We start from the raw sequence: 4,620 nt of genomic DNA on the forward strand, positions 1-4,620 counted from the left end.
CAATCATTATCTTCTCAAGAACCATATAACATAACATTCTCCAGTCCCAATGCAAGAAAACTAAAACTCAATGGCAAAACTAGAAGACAAAGAAAAGCAAAAAACCATCACCGACTGCTGAATCAAAGAGAAAAAGCAAAAATTAGAGAATATTTAGAAAATAATGGTAATGAAAACATATTTAAACTGATGAGATATGACTAAAGTAGTCTAGAGAGAGAAAAATCATAGCAAAAGACATAACAGTTATAAATAATAAAAAAGAAAATTAATTAATAATCTAACTCAAGAAATTAGAGAACAATGGAATAAAGACAAGGAAGCAGAAGGAAAACAAATATAAGAGTAGAATTTAATGCATTAGAAAGTAAAAAAAGGTATAACTAATAAGTAAAAGGAGTTATTTAGAATAAAAACAAGAATCTAATCAAGAAAAAAGGAGAAAGCACAAAAAGCACAAAATGTAAAGAAGAACAATGAAAATACTCTGAGAGTAAACTAAAATAATTATGTCTAATTTGTTCAGTTTCAAAATAAGATTTCCAGGGAAATATGAATATCTAATATTAACCTTAGAAAAGACAGTAAAATCTAAACAGACCATTAGATAGAGAGAAGTTAAGTGTTAAAGATATAGTAAGCTATCTTCCACCAAAGAAAAGCTCACATGGTTTCCCAGGGGAAATTGAACCAAAATTCTAAGGAACCGAAATGCTTTAAATTTTTTTTCTTGAAAATTAAAGAATAACGTTCTGTAAGTTTATGCACTGAGGTACTCCCTTTTTTCCCAAAGATAGCAATAATGGACAAAATACTCAAACAGAAAATTAAACAAACACAGCCAGTTTCAAAAAACAAATTCAATATCTCTATGCACTGGGAAACAGGACAGTAACACGAAGTGCAAACCTCAGCTAAAGAACTGGCAAACTGGGTTCAGAACCTGCCATGGCAGCTTTTTCAGGGTCAACTGGGTCATCACCAGAAATTAGAGGCTGTACCAGGGCTCCCCAGTCTGTGAAAGGGGGCTGAAAAATCATTGCCAACTGCTGCCTTACAAGACTTGCATGAAGCTCTGGTCCTGGGGAGGCACAGTTTATGACCAGGAATTAAATCAAGCTGTCCACTGACAGCTTGGTAGCGTATTTGCCATTGCTTCAATATCACCATAGGGCAGGAACCCTACTCTGCCAAATAAGACCTGGTTCAGGACCAAGAGGATGGGGTAGAACCACTAGTCTGGCTGGTGGGAGAGTGAAGAAAGGGGGTGGGGTGGGGAATGATGACAAAAGAGACACTTTCCAACATACAAAAACTAAAAGAGTTTATTACCCTTCAGCAAGAAGAAAAGAGGAAAGCTGTGGGATTCAAGAAACAGTGGTGAACACAGAAATTAATAAATGTGTGGATAAATTTAATTAACTGTAGACTAAAAAAGCCATTAACTTTTTGTGTATAGAAAAGTGAAACACATTATGGAAATCAGCATTCGTGGGGTTATGTTCAATGGGCAGTTACAGCATGTTCAGATTCTTGTTTTATTTGTGACTTTAGGCTTTTTATAAGAAAATTAACTAAGTATATATGCTGAAACTTCAAGGGCAACCCTTAGAAGAACAGAAATCCACTCAGCACAGAGGGAGGTAAAAGAATATAGAAAACCTTATTTGTTAAACCATAACAAATTACTGCAAACTCGGTAACTTAAAACAACTGAAATTTATTCTCTCAGTGTTCTGGAGGCCAGAAGTCCAAAATCAAGGTGTCAGTAGGGCTGTGCTCCCTCTGAAGTGTCTAGGGGAGATCTTTCTTTGCGTCTTCCAGCTTCTGGTGGCTTCAGGAGTTCCTTTGGCTTGTGGCTACATAACTCCAACCTCTGCCTCCTTTGCATGGCCTTATCTTCTCTCTGTGTCTCTCCCCTGTGTGTCTCTTATAAAGACACTTGTCATCAGGTTTAGAGTGCATCTGAATAATCCTGGATGGTCTCATCTCAAGATTCTAAACTTATTTACATCTGCAAAGACTTTTGTCCAAATGAGGTTATATTCACAGGCTCTGAGGGTCAGGAAGTGGACATGTCTTTTGGAAGGGCACCATTCAACCCACTATAAAGGTTAACTTACCTATTATAACAAAAGGGACTATCAAATTGGATTTTTATAATATATCTATACACCAATTACAAATGATATGCCTAAAAGTAAATTACATATAATGATTGAAAATCAAGGGAAAAATATATCTACCAAGGAAGTGCTAATCAAAAAAGTTATAGCAGGGCTTCCCTGGTGGTGCAGTGGTTGAGAGTCCGCCTGCCGATGCAGGGGATGCGGGTTCGTGCCCCGGTCCGGGAGGATCCCACATGACGCAGAGCGGCTGGGCCCGTGAGCCATGGCCGCTGAGCCTGCGCGTCTGGAGCCTGTGCTCCGCAGCAGGAGAGGCCACAGCGGTGAGAGGCCCGCGTACCGCAAAAAAAAAAAAAAAAAAGTTATAGCAATGTTAAAGCAGACAGCTTATAACTTGCATTGTCACTTTATTTTTAATGTCTTTTGATGAAGAGTTCTTAATTTTATAGGGGCAAATTTGTCAGTATTTTCACTTTTTGAGTCTTAAGATCTTCTTATCTACCCCCAAATCAGAATAATATTCACCTATATTTTCTATTAAAACTTATAAAGTTTTGCTTTTGACATATAAGTTTGTGATCCACCTGAGTTAATTATTTGTATGGTGTGAGGTAGGGATCAATTCCACTTTTTTTCAATATGGATAACAGTTTTTTTTTTTCAGATTCACTTACAGAATAATACCTCTTTTCAACACTCATCTGCCCTGACAGATAAGTGAGTCTGTTTCTGGGATCTCTATTCTATCCAGTGTTCAGATTGTTTATCCTGTCCCTATACTGTGTTATCTTGGTTACTATAGCTTCATAATAAGTCCTAATAGCTGGTAGGACAAGTCTTTCCTCCCTACTTTTTTCTCTAGAAGGTATTGACTTCTTTGGACCTTTTATTCTTCTATAACAATTAAGAGACAGTAAAGATCTAAATAAAGAAATCTATTATGTTCATGAACAGGAAGATAACAATATAAAGATGCCAGTTCTCCCCAAAATGATCTATGAAATTCCAATCACAGTTCCAACAGGTTGTTCATGGAGCTTGATAAGCTGCTTGTTCTCTTTGATCCAGCAATTCTATTTCTAGTAGTATATCCTACATATACTAGCACATATAGGCAAAGTGAATGTACAAAGCAATTCACTGCAGCATTATTGATACTAGAAAAAATATTAGAAACAATCTAATTTCAACAAAGATGGAACTGATTAAATTATGGAGCATCCATATGAAGAAATATCATAAAAAAATTTTAAAGACAAAGCCAACTCCATATACATGTACTATGTCGTGAACTCCAACATACATTGTTTAGTGGAAAAGAAAGGAGCATAGTAATTTAAATTATACTTCTAAATTATTAATTTTGATTTTAATCATTATCATTAATATCACTAATATTTATTGAGCATTTATTATGAGACAGACACTTTCCTAGGTGACAGAGCATGGCTGAGATGTTTTTACCCTAGTGGAGTTTTGAGAGGCAGCATTACCAGTCATCTACCATTGCCAGAGAGAAGGGCGGTGCAATGGAGGCAGCACACACTTATATTTAACTTGAGGATTCAGCCCTGTGTTGAGGAAGAGGGAGGCAAGCTGGAAGACACCGCATCTATCATGTGGGCCATCCTATCCACCATTCCACTCAATGAGCACATGGACAGAGGAGAAGGACCCATAAGGGAGATCAACATTGAAATAGTAATTAAGACATTGACTGAGCATCTCAAAGGAGAACTGGGGATGATAAAAGTCTATGACATAAGAAATTATTTATGTGGGGCCTTTTGGTTGCAAGTAGCAGAAACCAAATTCAAACTGCCTTAAGCAAAAAGGTGAACTTACTGGCTCATGTATCTGAAAAGTCCAAAAGAAGACTGAACGTCGGGCATCACTGGATCCACTCAAAAGGCATCACTGGGACTCTCTCTCCCTTCATTTCTTGGCTCAGCTTCCATCTAGGTGGGATTCAGTCTCAGGCAAACTCCCTTCTCAGGTGGCCTTCAGCAGATCCAGAATTTCATCCTTCCAGTTTAAACCCTTGTTTGCAAGAATTCTAACAAAAGCCCTGGCTATGTTTGGACCACATGCCCGCACCCTGTCACTGGGAAAGGGAAAGGGGTCAATTCCATATAGTTCAACCACATAGACTGAAGCAGATGGTAGCAAAGAAAAAACAGAGCTGTTTTCAATAGAATGAGTATGAATAGATAGATGCTGAGCAGGCAGAACCTACAATTGTCTACAGTTGGGGCTTAACCTAGTTTGGAAACCCAGGAATGGCTATTTTGGGAATATGGAATTCAAGGTGGGGGTTTAGAAAACTCTAGCAAATATGAAAATGCTTACTGCTCTTCTGAATAAAGGTCCTTGGAGGTGCCTTTTATTGCTTCTACCCTTATGTGATGGTATTGAAGGGTCCTCTAAATTGGGAGGTAATAGAGGAAGAGCCATGATAGACTTGTCTTTTACTTTTGCCTTTATCTTGTGTCTC

This window comes from Hyperoodon ampullatus, assembly GCF_949752795.1.
Source record: "Hyperoodon ampullatus genome assembly, chromosome: 11".
NCBI classification, from domain to species: domain Eukaryota; kingdom Metazoa; phylum Chordata; class Mammalia; order Artiodactyla; family Ziphiidae; genus Hyperoodon; species Hyperoodon ampullatus.